The sequence below is a fragment of the Schistocerca nitens genome, chromosome 3 (assembly GCF_023898315.1).
Source record: "Schistocerca nitens isolate TAMUIC-IGC-003100 chromosome 3, iqSchNite1.1, whole genome shotgun sequence".
Lineage (NCBI taxonomy): Eukaryota > Metazoa > Arthropoda > Insecta > Orthoptera > Acrididae > Schistocerca > Schistocerca nitens.
This window is the reverse complement of record NC_064616.1, coordinates 527,077,440-527,102,391: the sequence shown is the minus strand read 5'-3', so window position 1 is coordinate 527,102,391 and position 24,952 is coordinate 527,077,440. Positions and strand designations below refer to the sequence as shown.

The 24,952-nt window shown below is 42.8% G+C and overlaps 1 protein-coding gene and 1 non-coding gene across 2 annotated transcripts in view; one reads left to right on the top strand and one right to left on the bottom strand.

Moving 5' to 3' along the window:
- LOC126249318 (tachykinin-like peptides receptor 99D) overlaps positions 1–24,952 on the top strand; it is a 386,848-nt gene that overhangs the window by 128,911 nt on the left and 232,985 nt on the right. The window lies entirely within an intron of this gene.
- On the bottom strand, positions 1,136–1,208 carry Trnaa-cgc (transfer RNA alanine (anticodon CGC)). Its single transcript has one exon. It is a non-coding gene; the product is annotated as a tRNA-Ala (tRNA).

Sequence of the window (24,952 nt, the reverse complement as noted above, 5' to 3'; positions counted from 1 at the left end):
AAACAATATTGAATGAAATTTATGTTTGTAATGGCCAAAAAGACGGTATGTGACATAATTACAGATTACCCATTTTCAGATTTTGTCCTGAAATTTTATTGTGAAAGCTCGCCTCTTATCAAATTCCATAATTTTACGTCTACGAGAAGTACACTATCGTTTTTTGTGACTGAATTTGCGAGTGTTAAAAATGGTCATGTATTAGGGAATACAGTCGGTCAGACAGACAGATAGACAGACAGAATGACGAATCGGCAACAAAGTGATACTATAATGAATCCGTTTTTACGAAATGAGGTGAGGAACCTTAGAAATCGAATAAGGGTCTAACGCACGTGTGGAAGCGGTGCAGTGTCAGAATTGCGTTGACCTGGGACTGTAGCATGTTTAAAGACTTGGGGGTCAGTGCGTCCATGTTGGCATACGCCTTCCTATATTATAATATCTTGACCATCAAAACGAGAGTGATAGACTATATTCCTGGGTGCACTGAGTGTTTCCACCTCTCCTCATATGAGGCTACACACCCTGCTAAGAACACTGTCATGCCGTTTGTAATATCCAGGGGCCCAGAATCAACTGCAGAGACTTAAGTGTAATTATTGCCTTTGAATAAAACAGTCATTTCTGTTAGTCTCATTGTGTGTTTCTTTCAGTTACCTTCTGTATTATACTGTAGCAATTCTCTTCATGCATGGTCCTAGTTTCCTTGAGGTATGTTACTTGGCAGTGAACATCATGGCAAACTTACATTAGTTTTTAAGAACTGCACATCTCCATGTATCCAGAAAGGGTGATCAAATGGAGGTGCGATTTTTGCTAAGTTACGGAATGCAACGTGGGAAATTCATGTAATAAGCAAGCAGTTTTCCCGATTTTAAGCTGCCGAGTATGACATTAGAATTGTGTTTATTTGGCATGTAACTAGCCTGACGGAAAAAAATCACAGCATCAAGGAGGAGGAGGAGGAGGAGATTAGTGTTTAACGTCCCGTCGACAACGAGGTCATTAGAGACGGAGCGCAAGCTCGGGTGAGGGAAGGATGGGGAAGGAAATCGGCCGTGCCCTTTCAAAGGAACCATCCCGGCATTTGCCTGAAGCGATTTAGGGAAATCACGGAAAACCTAAGTCAGGATGGCCGGAGACGGGATTGAACCGTCGTCCTCCCGAATGCGAGTCCAGTGTGCTAACCACTGCACCACCTCGCTCGGTTCACAGCATCAAAAAACAATTAAAGCAGAGTAATGAAATTTCGGAAATGTATTTCTCTAGGTAACATATGTAAGTGATTAAATGTGCAAGATCACAGGTTAATGTAAGCGTGAGATACGCCATTGCAACTGTGCAGTGTCGGACAGACCGTCAGTGACAGAGCACCTCCCGTTTCTGCTGCTAATAATGCGAGTACACCGTTCGTTTGTTGCATACTTTTTCGAGCTTCCTACAGAAACGACATATTTACAGTTACCCGTGTAGTTACTAGTTTATTTTTGCAATTCCTTACGTGTTCGAGTGCTCACTAGGAAGAAACTTATATTTTAATAACAGTGTAGCGTACATTACCGCCGTTGTTTTCGACCCTTATATCGACCCTCGTATCGTGAAGGCTTTTGTTTGTCCCTATTAGTGTAGCTCAGTATCGGACAGACCGTCAGTGACAGAGCACATCGTGTTCTTGCTCCTAATAAGCCGAATACACCGTTTGTTACATATTTTTAGGAGCTTCAAACAGGAGCGACTTCAGTGTGTGTGAAATCTTATGGGACTTAACTGCTAAGGTCATCAGTCCCTAATCTTACACACTACTTAACCTAAATTATCCTAAGGACAAACACACACACCCATGCCCGAGGGAGGACTCGAACCTCCACCGGGACCAGCCGCAAAGTCCATGGCTGCAGCGCCTAAGACCGCTCGGCTAATCCCGCGTGGCGCGACTTCAGTAATGGATAGGAACTGTGATTCCTGTGTACATATGAGAGCTGAGTTGTTGACCCTTCGCTCACAGCTCTTGGCTGTGTTGGCTTCCGTCACACAGCTTGAGGCTGCTGCCAAGGGGCATCACTTTTGGGGGTGGGACGCGGGGAGGGACACGGAGCACGTCCCACACCTCCCCTAATCGGTCCATTGCTGTAGCCGCCCCAGGTACTGCCTGCACTGAGGTTGACCCCTCACCCGTGGTCGAGTGGGAGATCATTCCAAAGTCTGGCACGTAGCGAAAGACTTCCCGAGGGGCCGATTGTAGGGCCTCCTGGGCTCGTTTGACGAACAGGTTTTGCGCGCTATGTGTGGCTGACGAAGTCTCGAAGCCGAATGCAGTCGTCCATCCTGTTACAGAGGAAGCTTCTCCGCCCGTAAGGTCTGTGCATTCACAGAGGATGTTCTTGCTCGTAGTTGAGAGCTCCAACGTCAGGAGCGTAATGGGGCCCCTTAGGGACATGACGGCCAAGGAGGGGAAAGAAGCCAGTGTGCACTCCGTGTGCATTCTGGATGTGGAAAGGGTGGTTTTGGATACCACGAAGAGCACAGGGTGCAGCCAGATGCAGTTGGTAGCTCATGTCGGTGCTAAAGACGCGTGTTGCTTTGGATCAGAGGAGATTCTCTCTGGTTCAGGAACGCTAGCTGAAATGGTAAAGATTGCCAGTCTTTCCACCGGCTCAGGCAGTTCTTTGACCGTGTAGGTTGCAGATTCTTTCATTGGGGCATTGGTTGTGGGTTCCCGGATTCCACCTAATAGGTCAGGAGACGACTACACACAGTAAGGGGCTACACGGGTAAAGGGGGGCAGTGTGGCAGGGACTGGACGGTGTTTTAGGTTAGAGGGTCTCAGGAAACCACAGAAAGGGCGTCCGTCTAAAAGGGGGGCGGTAAAACACAGTAAGGTAGTTGTAGAAACGATCGACATTGTAGCTATAAATTGTCGTAGATGTTTTGGAAAAGAACAAGAGCTCCAAGCCCTACTAGAAATTACTGAAATATATTTAGGTGCAGTAAACTGTCTAAAGCCAAAAATAAGTTCAGCCGAAAATTTCCAAACGATCTAACTGTGTTCAGAAAGGATAGATTAAATACAGAAGGTGGTGGTGTATTTATTGCTCTCAGGAGCAAATTAAGTAGATAGTTCCTGCGAAATAGTATGGGGAGAGGTTATACTTGACAATCGGACTAAACTATTAACTGGATCGTTTTACCGACCCCCCACTCAGAAGATAGGGTTGCTGAACAGCTCAAAAGAAACTAGAGTCTCATTTCGAATAGGCACCCTAGTCATACAGTTATCGTCGGTGGTGACTTCAATCTACCCTCGATATGCTGGAAAAATAATAAGTTTATGGCCGGCGGCAGGCATAAAAAGAATTGTTCAAGTGGCTCTGAGCACTATGGGACTTAACATCTGAGGTCATCAGTTCCTTAGAACTTAGAACTAGTTAAACCTACCTAACCTAAGGACATCACACACATCCATGCCAGAGGCAGGATTCGAAACTGCGACCGTAGCGGTCGCGCGGTTCCAGACTGAAGCGCCTAGAACCGCTCGGCCACTCCGGCCGGCAGGCATAAAAAGTCATCCGATATTGTACTGAATGCTTTCTCAGAAAATTATTTTGAACAATTACTCCATGAGCCAACTTGAAGCTTGAATGGTTCAGAAAACGTACTTCACCTCTTAGCAACTAATGATCCTGGTCAAATAGGGAGTGCCGTGACGAATACAGGGCTTAGCGACCACACGGAAGTTGCTGCTAGGCTGAATACCGTAACACCTACAACGATAAAAAAGAAACGCAAAGTATATCTATTTAAAAACGCTGTTAAAAATGCTCTTAACGCCTATTTAAGAGACAGTCTTCACTTCTTCCGATCTGAAAACTTAGTTGTAGGAAATAATGAATTCAAACAGATAGTATCGACGGCAATTGAGAGATATATACCACATTAATTGATAAGTGGTGCTAATGATCCCCCATGGTACAGAAAACGGGTCAGATCACTGTTGCAGAAGCAACGAAAGAAGCATGCCAAAATTGAAATAACGAAAAATCCCCAAGATTCGCAGAATTTTTGCAGAATTACGAAATATAGGGCGTACTTCAATTCTAGATGCTTTTAATAATTTGCACAATGAAACTCTGTCTTGGAATCTGGCAGAAAACTAAAATATATTCTGGTTATACATAAAGCACGCCAGTGGCAACAAGTAATCAATACCCTCACTGCGCGATAACAACGGTGAAGTTACTGATGAAAGTGCCACTAGCGTAAAGTTATTAAACATGGTTTTCCGAAACTGCTTCACGAAGTAGACGAAGTATATATTCCTGAATTCCAATCAAGAACAACTGCCAGGATGAGTAACATGGAAGTAGACATGCTCGGTGTAGCAAAGCAGCTTAAATCACTTAATAAAGGCAAGACCTCCGGCCCAGATTGTATACGTCAGGTTCCTTTCAGAGTATGCTGATGCAATAGCTACATATTTAGCAATTATATATAACCCCTCGCTCACAGAAAGATCCGTACCTAAAAACTGGAAAACTGCCCAAGTCACACCAATACCGAAAAAGGGAAGTAGGACTGATCTGCTTAATCACAGGCCCGTATCACTAATATCGATTTGCAGTTGGGTTTTGGAGCATATACTGTGTTCGAACATTATGAAGGACCTCGACGAAAGTGATTTATGGACACATAGCCAAAACGCATTCATAAAATATCGTTCTTTTGAAACACAACTAGCTCTTTATACTCATGAAGTAATTAGTGCTATCTACAGGGAATGTCAAAATGATTCCGTATTTTTAGGTTTCCAGAAAGTTTTCGACACCGTTCCTCACAAGCGTCTTCTAACCGAACTGCGTGCCAATGGAATATCTCCTCAATTGGAAACTGGATTTGTGTTTTCCTGTTATAAAAGTCATAGTTCGTAGTAATAGATGGAAAGTCATCGAGTAAAGCAGGAATAATATCCGACGTTCACCAAGAAAGTCTTATAGGCCCTCTGTTGTTCCTGATCTATATTAACGACACAGGAAACAATCTGAGCAGCCGACTTAGACTGTTTGCAGAAGATGTTGCCATTGACCGTCATGTAAAGTCACCAGATGACCAAAATGATTTGCAAAATGATTTAGATAAGATATCTGTATGGTGCGAAAAGTGGCAATTGACCCTGAATAAAGTAAAGTGTGAAGTTATTCACATGAGTACTAAAAAAAATCCTCTAAATTTCGATTGCTCGTTAAGTCACACAAATCTGAAGGCTGTAGATTCAACTAAATACTTAGGGATTACAAATACAAAAAAAACATAAATTTCAACAATTACTTAGATAATGTTGTTGGTAGAGCATATCAAAGACTGTGATTCACTGGCAGAACACTTTAAAGGTGCAAACAAGTCGACCAAAGAGACTGCTTACACCACGCTTGTGCATCCTATTCTGGAGTATTGCAGTGGCGGTGTCAGGTGGGACTGACGGATGACATCGAACAAGCTCAAAGAAGGGCAGCACGTTTTGTATTATCGCGAAATAGGGGAGATAGGGCTACAGACGTGATACGTGAATTGGTGTGGCAGCCATTAAAACAACGGCATTTTTCGTTGCGACGTGATCATCTCATGAAATTTCAATCACCAGTTTTCTCCTCCGATTGTGCAAACTTTCTGATGGCACCCACCTACATAATGAGAAATGATCATCACGATAAAATAAGAGAAATCAGGGCTCGCACAGAAAAAAATATGTGCTCGTTTTTGCCGATCGCCGTTCGATAGTGGAACGGTTGAGAGACAGCTTGAAGTTGGTTCATTGAACCCTCTGCCAGGACCTGTATTGTGAATAGCAGAGTAATCACGTAGATGTCGATCTAGATGTAGATGTAGAAATTCTGGCACATCAATAACCGCTGTCGTTGCCAGAATGTTGAGTGGAAGCACGCAGACGTGCGCGCATTGTATTGTACAGGCGCTAGATGTGAATTTCTGGGATGGAGCTCCAAGCTTGTGGCAACTGGTCGATCAGTACAGGAACGGTTAATGCTTTTTGTGGATGACGCTGGAGTTGTCGACCGATGATGTCCCACATGTGTTCGACTGGAGGCCGTTCTGATGATCGAACAGTCCAAGGCAGCATGTTGACACTCTATAGAGCACGTTGGGTTTAAACAGCAGTATGTGGGTGAGTGTTATCTTCTTGGAAAGCACCCCGTGGGATGCTGTTCATAAATGGGAACACAACAGGTCCAAACATCAGACTGACGTACACTTTTGCTGTAAGGGTGCGTGGAACAACCAAGAGAGTGCTTATGCTGCCTTACGAAGTGGCACCCCAGACCATAGCTCCTGGTGTAGGTCCAGTTTGTCTGGCTCGCAGACAGGTTGGTTGCAGGCCCTCAAATAACCTCCTTTTAACCAGCAAACGACCATCAGTGGCAACGAGTCAGTACCAACTTTGATTAGAATACACAATAAACCTCTACACTGCCCTCCAGCGAGCTCTCGCTAAGGCCAGTTAAGTCACAAATAGCAGAGGTTTTGGGTCGGTGGAATGCACTCTACAGGGCAACTTACTCTGAGCCGTCAGTGAGGTAACAGATTTGTAATAGTTGAGTCTCTGTGGTGCCAAATACTCAAGAATCATACGCCGATCAAGGTGATCTTCCTTCCTGTGGCCGTCCAGAGCCCAGTCTTCTTGTGACCGCTGCCAGCTGAAGAAACATCCAGATTCTCTTCGTCCTATTATATGCACTCTTGAAATTCAGGGAGGTGTTGATAATGGCGTCAATGTCGCCTTAAAAAATTCTGGAGTAACATCAGCTCACCACGTCAGACTCAAAGGTAACTAACGCTCACGACCGTTACAGCGTGTATTTAAAGCAAACCTGATTTGCATCGTCATAATGGCTCTACTATCGTCACTCTTATGCGACTGGCGTGAAATCTAGATAGATATCATCTTTCATATGACACGACTCCCAACTCTCGTTTATATCGCACAACTCCTTCTTAGTGTTGAGGTGATTTTTTTTTTTTTTTTTTTTTTTTTTTTTTTTTTTTTTTTTGTTTTGCGTCTGTGTAAATGTTTCTCCTGTAGAATTACATCCTTCCAATGACTCCACCTTCCATCTTCTGCTTTCTCCTGCTAATCTTTGGTATACTAGTCTAACATTTGACGCTTCAGACCGATCTTCTGGTAAATATTTAAACCATGACTGCTGCGCTAACACCCAAAATACTTTGATATTATTGTAAGGGTTTTGAGCTTCTCGATCTCTTTTGATCAGTTTAGTGCATGCAGTTGAGTGCATGTGATTCCTCGATGAGGTGCACTACTCCCTAGGCCATTGAAGCTTGGCCTAAATTCTAGATGCTTAGATTCCGTTCAGAAGATTTCTGCATTACAGCTCTCCCAGGTTTGTCCACAACGTTTCTTCACTGATTCATTCTTCTCGTTAGTGGTTTTTTTTCTACAGTATCTGTATTTGTGGTATGATATTTAACTTGTTTACTCAATTTTCCTACCCATTTGGTGTTCATTTCTACCATGTAGAACTCACTACTGCAGCTTGAATTTCTACAGTTATTACTCTGGAATGCATTTCAACCGTTAATGTGTTGAACTACACTTCAGAGGCCTTAGTCGGTACTGTGTTTTAGCATGTAACACTACTATTTGTACCGAGCGAGGTGGCGCAGTGGTTAGACACTGGACTCGCATTCGGAAGGACGACGGTTCAATCCCGCGTCCGGCCATCCTGATTTAGGTTTTCCGTGATTTCCCTAAATCACTCCAGGCAAATGCCGGGATGGTTCCTCTGAAAGGGCACGGCCGACTTCCTTCCCCATCCTTCCCTAATCCGATGAGACCGATGACCACGCTGTCTGGTCTCCTTCCCCAAACCAACCAACCAACTACTATTTGTCTTTGTACCTGCCAGTAACAATTCGTTGCACGCTTTCTTTCTTGTTTCCAAACAATCTAAAGACTCATTACTGATTTCACTTTCAACCCTAAGTCCGTCAGCCTCAAATCCAATGATTAATTGTTACAAATGGTTCAAATGGCTCTGAGCGCTATCGGACTTAACTGCTGAGGTCATCAGTCCCCTGGAACTTAGAACTACTTAAACCTAACTAACCTAAGGACGTCACACACATCCATGCCCGAGGCAGGTTTCGAATCTGCGACCGCAGCGGTTGCGCGGTTCCAGACTGAACCCCCTAGAACCACTCGGCCACAACGGCCGGCCTAACGTGCAAGAGCTGTACTGCAACGGAGGCGCTGTGCTGTATGACACTGCCGTGCTGGTTAATGGACTTTACACTTTTAGCAAACGACTAATGCTACTGTAATCAAGTGGAATGACTCTTGGTAGCTCTCAGCTGTGTTCTCAAAGTCAACACTTGCTAGCACTCGTAAATGATATGGGTGGTCTACAGGCAGTAGTGGCTCAAGGGTCACCCATTAATGACGTTTTTCCTTTGTAGCCATCCAACCTATTTGCATGTAGCACACCTTGTGGTTGAGATTTTCTTGGTATTACTTTTTTCTTTTAAAGGTTAATACTGTCCGTAATATTTGTGCAGCACCCACATCCTCATTCACTATCGCATACAATCCTCCAGAGCCACGCCACATTGTGGTAGCTGAAACAAGTGCAGTGATAACAGTCACAGACAAATGGCGGCTCTCATAGGTCCCAGGATCAGGAGCTCCATTATTGCTGTACCCATTCCTACACGTGCTCGCGATTTCGCGTGAACCATAAGATATGTGTGGCTTAACGAATAGCGTGAACACAGTAAACTTTGTTTCTGCTCCGCGCCTTGTTCGTGAAGTTCTTATTTTAATAATTGTGCAGCTTGATTTCTGTTTTTTTTTAATTATTGAAACTTAATTTGTCTTTTTCTTATAAAACTTTGTCATAACAAAAGGAAAATATTTTTTATAATTAACTAATGAATCATTCAGAGTTACATCCGTTGTGACTCATCTGGTGTGCCAGTTTCACCACATTTCGGAATTTTTCTTTTGATATAAGCCTAAAATTAAGTTTTTCTCCGTTATTTCCTATTTCTTAGTAGTCTCTCTTAACTGCTGGAAGGCTGAGAGATTCCTCGGCCAGACGCAAGGTTTACACATGATATAACGAACATTTGCAAGGTACAGCTCTCTCACATGTTCATAAAAGGACAATCTTTCGGTCTAAATACTCTAGTTATAACGCAACTACTTTTAGAGTTCCATATGTGATATGTTGTTGAATATCTGTCTTTGAGATCTAAAATTTGGAATCTAGAATAACTATAGCTCTACTGGAAATAAAGTAGACGCTTTCCACACTGCCGGAAAAAGAGGCAGTACCCTCAAGGACAAGGTCATTTTATTGACAAGTGTGGTGACAGTGAGATCATCATTGTAAGAGTACATGATAAAAAATTCAGACTAAATGAAACACGCATATCTCAGTAAGGGCTGGCCAAACAGTCGCATCAGTACACGGTGTATTCCTCTTAGGAAGCAACGCAGGCGTGTATTGCATCCTGCGGTAGATTTCCCTAAGGAACTTGCGCATTTCGATGCAATACGGGTGTGGATCTTGCAGACGCCCGAGGACGAGTAAGTTTCTGTTTCATCATGTCCCATATGCGCACGACTGATGAGATATCTGGTGATTTTGCTTGCCAGGGCAGTTGTACACTACGAAGAGCATGTTGTGTCGCAGCCGGTGTATGTGGAAGTGCATTGCCGTGCTGAAAAATTACATTATAATCCTATCGAATATATGGCTGTATTCAGGGGGATAACAGCCTCCGTAATGTAGCTCGTGCAGGTTACTTTACTCTGCAGAAACACCAGACGTGACCGCGATCTGTAACTGATGGCCTTCCAGACCACGAGGCCTGGAGAGATAACTAAGCATCGTGGGCCAATACTCTCTGGACTAGGCAGATAATCAGGTCTAAACTATACTCGTGTACGTCAACCACTCGCACGCTGAGAGAAACTACTCTCATCAGTGAAGACAACATGACCCCATTACACTCTCCAGTCAACACTTTCACGACACCAGTGTGGTCGTAGTGTCAATGGTTTCCCGGCCAGGCGCTCACTTCATCGTAGCCCTGTTGCAACCAGACGTTTTCCCAAAGGCCTTTGATGAAACCGCAGGTGCAACATGTGTACAGATTTCTTCTCTGTATGATATTCGGTCGGCCACTGTTGATCGCAAAATGCGTCGACATTGACGTGCGTCTGTATTGCACGGACGTCCAGTAACTGATCCACAGGTGTAGAAATGTTGCACAAACCACTGTAGAAAGCAACGACACACCGCTGATACGTGGTGCCCAAAATGTGCAGCCATCATTCGATACATCCAATGCCGTTCCGCAGACCCACAATGCGACTCCGCTCAAATGGCTGAAGCAGCTCAAAAGGAGTACGTACTCGACACCGGGCCATAGGTGTACCGTAGAATGAAATGCAGCAGAGTTACTGCTTGCAGAGTCATAACAGAGGGTGCACAGACAGGCCTCTTGAGTGCCACTACTTCGCCGATGTTCGTGACAAATAAACCACTAAGATAGAACATGTTACACTATTGTGCCACTGAACACAGTCCGAGAGGATGTTGCATTTTTTCGGATAGTGCCTGTCTGTACAGTTCACACTACTGTAGCAGAAATTATATTGAATTATCAGTTTACTTCTATGTAGTATATCTCAACGCAAATACACTAATTACGTCTTCAGAGCTTCTGAAAAATAAATTGATATATCAACCGTGGAAGAATTTAAGAATTTTTATTTGATATTCATTCATTCCAACATACGAATAGTGACAATGACAATGATTATAATGTTGGAAGAAATAAATCATTCCTCAAAAAACTACTTAACTAGGATCTACAGTTGAGGAAAGTGGCTAATGAAGCCAGGAGCTTCATAATTTTATAAAATATTAAGCATGTCACCTTATCACGGTTATAAAATTTCCAGATTAAAATTCGGTGGTAAAACTGTAGTGTCAACAGAAAACCAAGGAAACATCGACTCTGACACAAACAGAGGTTCGACAATTGAAGATGTTCTCATAAGTGAATAGCAAGTGATCCTAAAATAATAAATCAGAAACAATTAGTGTTGATTTTCATTAGCTGAATGGACCAATCGAACTGGACTCACTCAGTCTTATGTAAGGTAGGGCCGAGTTCTTCGTCTTTCAGCAAGGAAAAACTTTCAGATGTTCGTCGGAAATGTCAGGTTTATGTACTGCTATTCTAAGTCATTGGCGCACTTCGTCCTTCATAGATACACTCCGATAGATAGAAAAGAAACATCAGTGAACTGGACAAGATCTTTTTAACATAACTGCCGAAATATCATAACAGATAAGATGACACTATCGGCTAGGCAAGCTATAAAAATTACAAATAAATAACTAAAGAACTAGAAGACGCATCGCATCATCTTTCGTTTAATCGAGTTCGGCAAGCAAAACGGCACCGAATCATCTGTACAAAACGCCAATCAACATAAAAAAAAATTACGTAAGCGCTTCATCAAGTCTTGCTGTAACTCTCACGTCCCAGTAAACTGAAAAAACTCCTTAGAACATCGCTACGTCCACGAAACAGGTAAGTGCAAATATGGACTGTAGTGACCCATAGACTCGAAGAAGATCCCCATTGACATCATTTGCTAGGTAGCACCACAACGTTTTCTTCCTAAGGCAAAATGGGCCTGAAAGTGTTTCGCAGCATCGTATTCAAATTATATGCTAAAGTGAAGTTCATTTATGTGAAGGTTAAGGACTGTTAGACATATACAATAATGCCGGGCGTCATGACGGTAAGTCGTGAACTGTTGTGTAGCAGTATAATATAGAAACACTTGGCATCCAAGGCGCACCAGTACGGAAACACTTAGTGTGTCTGCGGCACTTTGTTCTCCCCTGTTCGTTTTGCATGTGTTTTAGAGTGGCAGAATAGGGAGAAAGTGTGTGAATCACATTACGTGTGCATATCAGACGTATCTGCAGTACTTCAGGAAAGCAATGCCACAGGTAGATTTATTTCACAGTAGCGTTGTTGATTTCAGGATAGAATAAACACTAAATGGCAGAACGGAATATGCCTATAACAAATTAAAATTTAGTCGACAGGATTCTTATGACACGTAAAATGCTAGAAGGCGTACCAATGACAATGTACGTCATTCCAATGAGACATTGAGGCAGCCTCTCCATCACATATCGTCCCTCAGTTTGTCTATCTTGTATTTTTGACAGATTGGTCCGCATGCTAAAAACCCATCAATACAGTTCCTTCGAATTAAGGGCACTGCGTGATGAAGTGAATGTAGCGCGTAGCTCACCGTGAAGTCGAAAGTGGCAATGGAAGACCGTCCTCTTTGCGTATGAGCCGCGATGCAGACATGATACTGGGTGTATTTTACATGATGTGTTAGGATGTTGTTGTTATCCTCTTTGCGTATGAGCCGCGATGCAGACATGATACTGGGCGTATTTTACATGATGTGTTAGGATGCTGTTGTTGTGGGTTCGAATTGATGGGAGGCTCTGGTTTACTAGTATCTCCAGCGTGAACTCTTCCCATGTCTCTGTGTCTACAGTAGTCTGCTCGCTCCGAGCAAGTAACTGTTATTAAAAGCACATGGAATGCGGTCGGCCAAAGGATTACTGTCGCCTCCACGGAGATGGTTCAAATGGCTCTGAGCACTATGGGACTCAACTGCTGTGGTCATTAGTCCCCTAGAACTTAGAACTACTTAAACCTAACTAACCTAAGGACATCACACACATCCATGCCCGAGGCAGGATTCGAACCTGCGACCGTAGCAGTCGCGCTGTTTTCCTCCACGGAGAGTTACTGACTTTATATTCTGTTTTGCCATATGCAGGCATCCCATTTCTGCTGCGTCACACACGCTTACAACAGCCGAGCAAATCCGCTATTGCAGAACATTGCCTTAACACCGGTCATCCTATGGAATACAACAACACGAGGATTCTGGCTTGCACGTCAAGCTATTGGGATAGTGTTATTAAGGAAGCTGTTGAAATCAGACTATCAAGCAGCCTTATTAACAGAGATGGTGGAATTTGTTTAAATGCTGCTTGGAATCCGGCTCTGTCTCTCATCAAAAAACAGAGGGACAGAATTAGTGCTACCTCACCTGTTGATTAATAGTGACCATCGATATTTCTGATGTTGGTTATCTTTGGTTGTGTTGACACTTGTTCTCTGTGTGGTGTCTTCCTTGTTTCTCCTCTATGAACTGAGGTATTAAATTTGCTTGTACATTTTCCCTTCCTTGCATTTGTACCTTGAGAATGGCAGGGTGTGCTCCTGTCGAAATATCGGCGGTTTCGACGACGTCACCCGGCAGCAAACCCTAAGTTATTTGAACATTCGATTCGCCGGGATAAAGTTAAGGTCTCACAACTGCATTGTATTCCGCGTCCCCCGAGACGTTCGACATAGCCTCCGCTGCTGGTACTGCCACACGCCGTCTGTGAATGGTTATTGCACGTTGACATCGAACATAGTCGGTGATCACATAAGTGTGACTGGGCGTGTTTATTGTGCCCAATGAAGAAATCTTTGAACACATTTTATTTGTATGTTATGTTGTCTTTCCTCCTTGAGAAAACTGATAGTTATTTTCCTGAACATACGTTGTATTACTGATATACAGTGTGTTCCCGGAGAAATGAGGTAGTATTTACTGATATGACAGCAAGAATCATTCGAAGCAAAACAGTCAAGAAAACGAGGGCTCTGAAACCATACATGAAGATTAATGAGCACTTCTTCATCTTTCACACCGTGAAACAAATCTCTTCTAGTGCAAGCAGGAATTGTGTAAAAAAACAAGAAAAAAATTTCAAGTATGCATGGGTTGTAAAATACAAACCTTAAGAGCTATGAACACTATTTCAGTAGAAAAGATGTTTTCCACAATAGCGAAAATGAAGTTGTACTTACTGATCTTAAGGTATTCATTCTAGAGTCCCCGTTTACTAGAGTTTCTGGCTTCGAATGATCGTTCTCGTAATATACTAGAATATTGACCATTCCTCCTGGGCTTCTTACGTATGTAGAAATGATACCTATATACAGGTATACGATACATATGAAATTATTTTCTGAAGTATAGTCTTGCTCATGTTCCACGCAGGCACACGTGTCCCCATGATTAACACCACTGAACTGGCAATGGGGTGTTGGAATGTTTACCAAGCAGTGAACCTTGGAATGTAAAGGGAATGCAGCCGAGATTTGGGGAGAGAAGTTGCGTGCTTGCAGGGGTGGCCCTTACCCGCCTTGAAATTGTATTAACCCGAACTCTCGCGTGGCACACCGCGTCCTAATTGTGGCAGCGGAGCCAGACACATACAAGTTTAGCGACGAAAATAGAGCTCTGCCAGAGAACGCGTATGCTTTTTCCAGAGAACGTCCACGTTGAATAGTTCAGTTCTTTTGTCTTCATTCAATGGATTTGTCGTTGATTCGTAGATATCTTACGTTTTCTGTTGACCATTCCTGATTGTTTAATTGGTATTCCACCCTGTAAATACAACTGTTATTTTCTCTTCGATTTCATGAATATTATGTACTATTTGCTCAGGAGAGCCGCAGTACTAAATTCAATTGGTTTTAACGTCACTCATTCTGATGCATTTGAAACGGTATTCTAGCTGCAACTAGACAGTGTCACCGTCATAACCTGAATAGAAAACTGTGTAACGTATACAAAACCAATATGTAAGGTAGCTACAACCAATAAGTAAAGTAGTTACCACAAATATACCTATGTTCGTTTGTGAAAATGGACACGATAAGCAACCTGAGCTATCAGTAAAGGGAATCTAACCTGCATAACACTATGTGCGTGTTGTATGAGTGTCAGTTTCAGTCTTTTAAGCCCTCAAAAGATCGTTACATGAGAAACCTAAAACTGACGTTTGGATAAGCTATCTTTGAACAAGAATTTGCAAGTCATACATAACCTGACTTGTGCAAGAGAATATATTTGATTACAGTACATGACATGTTGTGATGTATCAGTGTCTCTGTTTTGGCCCAAGGTTTTGCACTCACCTCTTTAGATGACTGCCTTTTTAGATATAGTTTACAGCAATTCGCAGCAGCATGCAGCAGCAGCGGCTAAAGGTTATTGTTACGAAAAATGAATTTAATAAAAAGGAGTTTCTTTGGGTCCAGTTAATTACTAAATAACTTGTGAGAAGGAATTTCATAAATTAAGTCTACTTAAAAACTTCATAAATCATCATGACCAAGTACTAATAATGACAATGACAATGACATAGGCAGAGCACCCGATTAACAAATTATTTCAATTTCCAAGTCACATTAACATTTAATAACCACAGATTTTGTTTAGTAATTAGATGTGGAAAATAATAATTATTATTTAGGGGATGAGGAGGCTTCTTTAACTGACAAGCAAAACATGGGATTGCCGGCTGGAGTGGCCGAGCGGTTCTAGGCGCTACAGTCTGGAACCGCGCGACCGCTACGGTCGCAGGTTCGAATCCTGCCTCGGGCATGGATGTGTGTGATGTCCTTAGGTTAGTTAAGTTTAAGTAGTTCTAAGTTCTAGGCGACTGATTACCTCAGCAGTTAAGTCCCATAGTGCTCAGAGCCATTTGAACCAAAACATGGGATAATTGTAGACTCGGGCAAACAATCACAAGCCTAACCCTGCAATTGCTTTTGTGCTATGCTTGCGAATTTTCACATTGAATTCCATCATCAAGCGTAGTTAAGCCATTTAAATCTCTCCTGACTATATAAATAAAATCAGGCCGTTACCGACGTCAGGGCAGCATAACACGTCTTCTGTCTCCGAGCACTCGACCGACGCTACTACTTTAACTCTCGCAGAGAGACCTCGTCTCGCAGCAATGCTTACAATCGCACTCCATGTTTCGCCGTCAGATTGTTACTATCGATATCAGAGTGCTTACAAAATGCAAGGAATATCGTTGGATATATTGTTTTCATTGTAATGGTGAGGTCTGACACACCCCTTACAACTGTATTCTGAAGTTACTCTTTGGATGGAGACTGTGTTGCTATAAGCAAAGGAAGTGACTTTTTTTCTGTCGTTACAAAAAAGCAAATGACCTTTCCCAAAAATAGACAGTTTCGTAAATGGTAAACAAAATACGTGCTTACGGAATATGAAAACATGTATACGATTGCCGTCAAGGATATCTGCCAAATGTAACTGCTTACGACGTGGTACTAGCGAGACACCACTGAATGGAAGGTAACGGCCAGCGTACCTTACGGAAGGAGTTTTGGACGGTTGCTGCTCGTAAAGTCTACGTTATTGAGCTACTACATTAAGGTCACCGACTAGTAGCGTGGAGTCACGGTTGTGGGGCATCGTTGCATCGACTCCACGAGTCACCGAAAGTAGCTTGAACCCACTGTCATCCGTGACCGCTCAATAGCAGCATTTGAGATGGATTAAAGGCGGACGGATCTCGGTCAATGACATTTAAGAATTTTTCCGTAGGGATAATAGGCCATCTGAAGGCACTATTCTAACACAATTCGATAGCGGTGGGCCTTTGTCAAGGTACAGACCATATTAGGTTTGCGTTCGGTGAACAAACGAATACACATAGACAGTTCGCTTCCCCATCTTTCCCTAGTGAGACACAATAACAGATATTTTACGGACACTATTCCATCCCATGTAACCATATAACTATATAACCATTTCCTACCTGAGAATATCCCCAACATCTCTCTGAGTGGCACCCTGTTGACAAGCAAGGTGTATGGTCTGAACTGTTTGTCGATCTATTCGTAACATGTTCTCGGGTTGTACCAAAATGGGCTGTCAGTTTTCACACTGTTGTTGTTGTTGTGGTCTTCAGTCCTGAGACTGGTTTGATGCAGCTCTCCATGCTACTCTATCCTGTGCAAGCTTCTTCATCTCCCAGTACCTACTGCAACCTACATCCTTCTGAATCTGCTTAGTGTATTGATCTCTTGGTCTCCCTCTACGATTTTTACCCTCCACGCTGCCCTCCCATGCTAAATTTGGTTTGATGCAGCTCTCCATGCTACTCTATCCTGTGCAAGCTTCTTCATCTCCCAGTACCTACTGCAACATACATCCTTCTGAATCTGCTTAGTGTATTGATCTCTTGGTCTCCCTCTACGATTTTTACCCTCCACGCTGCCCTCCAATGCTAAATTTGTGATCCCTTGCTGCCTCAAAACATGTCCTACCAACCGATCCCTTCTTCTAGTCAAGTTGTGCCACAAACTTCCTTTCTCCCCAATCCTATTCAATACCTCCTCATTAGTTACGTGATCTACCCACCTTATCTTCAGCATTCTTCTGTAGCACCACATTTCGAAAGCTTCTATTCTCTTCTTGTCCAAACTATTTATCGTCCATGTTTCACTTCCATACATGGCTACACTCCATACAAATACTTTCAGAAACGACTTCCTGACACTTAAATCTATAATCGATGTTAACAAATTTCTCTTCTTCAGAAACGATTTCCTTGCCATTGCCAGTCTACATTTTATATACTCTCTACTTCGACCATCATCAGTTATTTTACTCCCTAAATAGCAAAACTCCTTTACTACTTTAAGTGTCTCATTTCCTAATCTAATCCTCTCAGCATCACCCGATTTAATTTGACTACATTCCATTATCCTCGTTTTGCTTTTGTTGATGTTCATCTTATATCCTCCTTTCAAGACACTGTCCATTCCGTTCAACTGCTCTTCCAAGTCCTTTGCTGTCTCTGACAGAATTACAATGTCATCGGCGAACGTCAAAGTTTTTACTTCTTCTCCATGAATTTTAATACCTACTCCGAATTTTTCTTTTGTTTCCTTTACTGCTTGCTCAATATACAGATTGAATAACATCGGGGAGAGGCTACAACCCTGTCTCACTCCTTTCCCAACCACTGCTTCCCTTTCATGCCCCTCGACTCTTATAACTGCCATCTGGCTTCTGTACAAATTGTAAATAGCCTGTCGCTCCCTGTATTTTACCCCTGCCACCTTCAGAATTTGAAAGAGAGTATTCCAGTTAACGTTGTCAAAAGTTTTCTCTAAGTCTACAAATGCTAGAAACGTAGGTTTGCCTTTTCTTAATCTTTCTTCTAAGATAAGTCGTAAGGTTAGTATTGCCTCACGTGTTCCAACATTTCTACGGAATCCAAACTGATCTTCCCCGAGGTCCACTTCTACCAGTTTTTCCATTCGTCTGTAAAGAATTCGCGTTAGTATTTTGCAGCTGTGACTTATTAAACTGATAGTTCGGTAATTTTCACATCTGTCAACACCTGCTTTCTTTGGTATTGGAATTATTATATTCTTCTTGAAGTTTGAGGGTATTTCGCCTGTCTCATACATCTTGCTCACCAGATGGTAGAGTTTTGTCAGGACTGGCTCTCCCAAGGCCATCAGTAGTTCTAATGGAATGTTGTCTACTCCCGGGGCCTTGTTTCGACTCAGGTCTTTCAGTGCTCTGTCAAACTCTTCGCGCAGTATCTTATCTCCCATTTCATCTTCATCTACATCCTCTTCCATTTCCATAATACTGTCCTCAAGTACATCGCCCTTGTATAAACCCTCTATATACTCCTTGCACCTTTCTGCCTTCCCTTCTTTGCTTAGAACTGGGTTGCCATCTGAGCTCTTGATATTCATACAAGTGGTTCTCTTCTCTCCAAAGGTCTCTTTAATTTTCCTGTAGGCAGTATCTATCTTACACACTACACGAACTTTTTCCATGCTGTGAGCATACAGTGGAGCTATTCTCTCGCTCATTCTAATTTCTATGACCTTTGACGTGCTGTGAACTGAGATACAAGTGTGAAGCGAAAGATTCCTTACCTCAATGCGAAGTTTCTGGACTGTATGGCTGATCACCAGTTGTTTGTACCCACCATTTGAATTAGCGAGTGATAGCCTTCTCTGTGGAGTATCGGTTCGTTCTCACAACGTGCGATATTCCACGACGCCCCTGTTATCGACACATTTCTACCCATGACATTTGGTTCTGTAACGAGGGATATCCCCAAATCACGTTACTCCCGTTACGCCTTTAACAATTTGAGTCCAAACACGTGAAAAAAATATAACTTTAAAATTTTTCACGAAATTAATCTTTGTCATTATGGTAAGCAACGAATACAAGAAGAAATTGGGAAGAAGTAAACAAGCAATTGTTTCAACATCTACATCTGCAAGTCACACTTAAGTACCTGGCAGAGGATTCCTCGCAACGCCTTCGCATTATTTCTCTAGCGTTACAGTCTCGAACAGCGCGCGGGAAAAGCGAACGCTTCAATCTTTCTGTACAAGCCTTGATTTCTCTTATTTAATTAGCATGATCATTTATCCCTGCAAACGTTGGCGTCAACAGAATGTTTTCGCATTCAGGGAAGAAAGCTGGTAGTTGTAATTTCGTGAAAAGGTCTTGCCGCTACGAAAAACTCCTTTGTTTCAATTATTGCCACCCCCAACTCGGGTACCATATCTGTGAGACTCTCTCCCCTATTTCACGGTAATACAAAACGAGCTGCAGTTCTTTTAACTTTTTCGATGTCCTCCGTCATCCTACCTTGTACGGATCCCATAACTTACAGTAATAATCCAGAAGGTGCCAGTCATGCGTAATGTAGGCACTCTGTTTAATAGACATGTTGCATCTGTCGATAAAGCGCAATGTATGGGTCGGCTTCTGCAGAACATTATCTATGTGATTGTTCCACTTTAGGTTATTCTTGATTGGAAACTCTAGCTATCTGCTGTACCTGATAGCCTTTAGATTTGTGTGATTTGTCATGTAGCCGAAATTACACGGATTCTTTTTAGTACTCATTTGTACTATTTAGAGTGAGTCTGATCACTTTACTAGATGGTGAATGACAGAACCATTTGCAAACAATGTAAAAGGGCTGCTCGGATTGTCTCCTAAGTCGTTTGTATAGATTAGGAACAGTGTAGGGCCTATAGCACTTCCTTGGGGAACGAAATATATCTTTTCTGCTTATCTCTTTCATTTTCCGTCGATTACTACGTAGAGCGAATTTTCTGGCACTAAGTGACGAATCAAGTAGCGCAAATGAAGCGATACTCCATAGGCGCGCAATTTGAAGTATATCGTGAGGAACTGTGACAAAACCGTTTTGGAAATTAGCAAATATGGAATCAGGTTGAGATCCCGTGTCGATATCACTCTACTTCGTTCGAATAAAGAACTAGACGAGTTCCACAAGAACGACAATGTCCAAATCCTTGCCGCCTGTGTGAACAGACCGTTACCTTTGACTTAATTTATAATGTTTGAACACAGTGTATGTTCCAAAATCCTACTACCGGTCGACGTCAATGAATGGATCTGTAATTAGTCAGATCCTCTTATTTCTCTCCTGAGTATTGGCGTGATCTTTGCTCCTTTCCAGTATTTTGCTACCCATCATTCGTTGAACGAACGGTTTCGCATGATTGCTAACTATGGGGAAATTTTGTCAGCCTACTCGGAAAGGTACCTAAATGGTTTCATATCTGGACCGGAATATTTGCTTTTATGCAGGGATTTCAGTGGCTTCGCTACACCGAGGCTATGTACCTCTAAGCTACTCATGTTGATAGCTTTATTGATCCGAATTGTGGAATACGAACTTATTCTTCTTTTGTGAAGAAATTTCGGAAGCGTAAGTTAGTTTAAGTTAGATTAAGGGGCTCCGGAACGCCCTATACTTGCAATGTTAAAATAACGCTTATAAATTACATCTTTCCTCACAAAGTATTTGAGGTAGGAAGTTGAACTTTTTACAGATTATTTATTAGAATATGGGCTACAACTTAACACAGGGATTTTTCAAAATTTTAGTTCAGTTATTAAAGATGATTTTTTTCAATTGTAATGAAAATTCACAACATTTTTTTGCAATTTTTTATTTATATATTCAAAAATACACTCCTGGAAATGGAAAAAAGAACACATTGACACCGTTGTGTCAGACCCACCATACTTGCTCCGGACACTGCGAGAGGGCTGTACAAGCAATGATCACACGCACGGCACAGCGGACACACCAGGAACCGCGGTGTTGGCCGTCGAATGGCGCTAGCTGCGCAGCATTTGTGCACCGCCGCCGTCAGTGTCAGCCAGTTTGCCGTGGCATACGGAGCTCCATCGCAGTCTTTAACACTGGTAGCATGCCGCGACAGCGTGGACGTGAATCGTATGTGCAGTTGACGGACTTTGAGCGAGGGCGTATAGTGGGCATGCGGGAGGCCGGGTGGACGTACCGCCGAATTGCTCAACACGTGGGGCGTGAGGTCTCCACAGTACATCGATGTTGTCGCCAGTGGTCGGCGGAAGGTGCACGTGCCCGTCGACCTGGGACCGGACCGCAGCGACGCACGGATGCACGCCAAGACCGTAGGATCCTACGCAGTGCCGTAGGGGACCGCACCGCCACTTCCCAGCAAATTAGGGACACTGTTGCTCCTGGGGTATCGGCGAGGACCATTCGCAACCGTCTCCATGAAGCTGGGCTACGGTCCCGCACACCGTTAGGCCGTCTTCCGCTCACGCCCCAACATCGTGCAGCCCGCCTCCAGTGGTGTCGCGACAGGCGTGAATGGAGGGACGAATGGAGACGTGTCGTCTTCAGCGATGAGAGTCGCTTCTGCCTTGGTGCCAATGATGGTCGTATGCGTGTTTGGCGCCGTGCAGCTGAGCGCCACAATCAGGACTGCATACGACCGAGGCACACAGGGCCAACACCCGGCATCATGGTGTGGGGAGCGATCTCCTACACTGGCCGTACACCACTGGTGATCGTCGAGGGGACACTGAATAGTGCACGGTACATCCAAACCGTCATCGAACCCATCGTTCTACCATTCCTAGACCGGCAAGGGAACTTGCTGTTCCAACAGGACAATGCACGTCCGCATGTATCCCGTGCCACCCAACGTGCTCTAGAAGGTGTAAGTCAACTACCCTGGCCAGCAAGATCTCCGGATCTGTCCCCCATTGAGCATGTTTGGGACTGGATGAAGCGTCGTCTCACGCGGTCTGCACGTCCAGCACGAACGCTGGTCCAACTGAGGCGCCAGGTGGAAATGGCATGGCAAGCCGTTCCACAGGACTACATCCAGCATCTCTACGATCGTCTCCATGGGAGAATAGCAGCCTGCATTGCTGCGAAAGGTGGATATACACTGTACTAGTGCCGACATTGTGCATGCTCTGTTGCCTGTGTCTATGTGCCTGTGGTTCTGTCAGTGTGATCATGTGATGTATCTGACCCCAGGAATGTGTCAATAAAGTTTCCCCTTCCTGGGGCAATGAATTCACGGTGTTCTTATTTCAATTTCCAGGAGTGTATATAGTTTCTAGGAAAAAGGCTGTGTTAAATTATGGAGAAGGTACTGTGTAACATTTACTGAAAGTTTGAAACAAATATGTTTGGAAGATCCTTAGAAAACATGTAATTAGTATGAGAAAATAAAAGTTTTGGGAATCGAGCGACAAAGATTGGATTAACTTTTTAGTGCATTACAGGTCCATAGGATAGATTATCTTCATCCTCTGCAAACTCCTCCTCCAGCTTCCTCTTGTTCCTCCTCCTGTTTACTCTTGCTTGTATTTATAGACTCTCTACAGCCCTGTCTGCAGCCCGAAGGCGTTCCTTGTCTAAAGCAAGCATCGCTCGTACCATGTTAGAACCTATCTTCATTCCCATATTTCTAAATACCCTGCACCTTACAATGTTGCCGTCATTGAAAGTCGCAACAGCATCATACACACCAAAGTGAAGTGTTTCTATTCCAACAAATACAGTCTTGGGGATTCTCGACCATATAACACTATTTACACTTTCATTGGGGTTTTGAGTTTTTCCGTGAATACACTTTTTCAACAGTTCAGGTGCTGCTAAGTCTCTGAAAATAGGTTTTGTCACCTCCATTATTGCATGAGGCAGACTATGCTTATGAGTGTACACTTCACCAGTTAGCAATCCTTTGTTATATTTACACCAACTGTCTTCTTCTTTGGGACACAAGCTATGTTGGGGATTTTCATCGTCTTTATTGTTTACAGTAATAACACATACCTTTGGCTTTCCAACATTTCTCCTTTTCTTAAAAGCCTTCAGAGGATTTCTAATAACTTTACTTTTACTCATTATTATACTTCAACAAAACAGAGACTCAAGAAACAGAATTAATTACGAATATTTTCGAGATAACGACAGAGTAAATAAACATGAAACAATCGACAATCACACCAGCGATATATATTGAACCATCACAGGTTAGCCACAACACATACTTTATCTCACATCACTAAAATGTACCTGATGAACACGGACGTTAATAATAACACCATTTGACAGCAGTTTAACAGCGCCACAGTGGGTCACGCCCATGTAGAACACATTTCAAAAAAAATTTAAAAATAGTTGTAGTCTTCGGAATTGAATAAATTATATATCTATTAAAAGGTAATAGTCTGCAGATTGAGAAAACGCAAAAAAGTAAAAATTGAACTTTTCATGATTTTAAGCCTTTCCGGAGCCCCTTAGTAGTGTGTAAGCCTAGGGACCGATGACCTCAGCAGTTTGGTCCTATAGGAACCTACCACCACCACCACTACCATGCGACGCATTTGAAAGCAGTTTCGCATTTTCCCTAGACACAATCTCACCTGTCGAAACTTCCATGAAATCATAATGGTTAAACAGGTTATAGTCCTAAGTAACTGTCTAAAATAGGCCAAAATTTAATTATTTTATGTCAAAAGTAATTCTGTCCCAGTAGTTTCGAAACCACTCAAAAGAGCAGTAGTACTATTTCATATTTATGACGCAATAAATTAAGATATACTTAGTTTCACAGCCAATAATCTCTTCAATAAGATAACTTTAAAAAGACAACATGTGACAATCTCCTCCAATCACATAGCCTTATCTTCGCGCCATCTGATGCTTTGGACGCCATTAGTACTTGCCATAATATACTTCTTTCATAGAAGTACTTGATTGTGCCACTAGATATCTCTATATTGCCGAAACATCGGTAGTTTCACTCTAAAGACACTGGTACTTCAAAACCAAGCGAACCAAATGGTGCTTTGAGGCAGAAAACACTGGAGCTCAAAGGATTAACATACCTTCGAGTTAGAAGGCCAGTTCTCCCTCAGTCTCGAAGATGAAGCGTCCCATGATTTGGTCATCGATCAATTGACCATGCCCATTTTCTTATATCATGGGTCTTGCTCGACCTGCTTTCAAATAACACTTCGATCCTCATCAGGAGGCCTGTCGACATCCGAGCCACATGATACCTCAAATTGTTCGATTCGCCGTGTTAAATGTTACCTCGCTTTCGAGTTCTAATTTAATACGTTAAGTTGTTGCATCGATCTCTTTATTATCTTAGAGAACAAAGAAGTTCTTTAACTGAAATTCGATTACTCTAGGCGTAGGTTCGACAACACTTGTGTTGGTTTGCTAAGAACTTGCTGTATACAGTTTAATACCATGCAGTTAATACCCTCCTAGTTCAAAGCTGGGGACATGCTTTTAGCAAGTTTCTAATTTAAAATTCATGGTGTATTTCTTCAGGAAGATATATGCACTAACGGAGAAACGTCGCAACACTAAGAAGGAGTTGTGCCGCATAAACGAAATCTTATAGGCGTGTTTCTGCACCTAAAGGACGATTTCTAACCTAATTTCGTACCGGTTACATAAGAGTTGCGCTAATAGCGCCACTATAAGGATGCAAATCAGGTTTGATTTAAATACAACCCGTAACGGTCATGAAAGTTAGTTATCTCTGAGACTGGACATGACTTTGAGGCGACAAAGACGCCATTATCAAC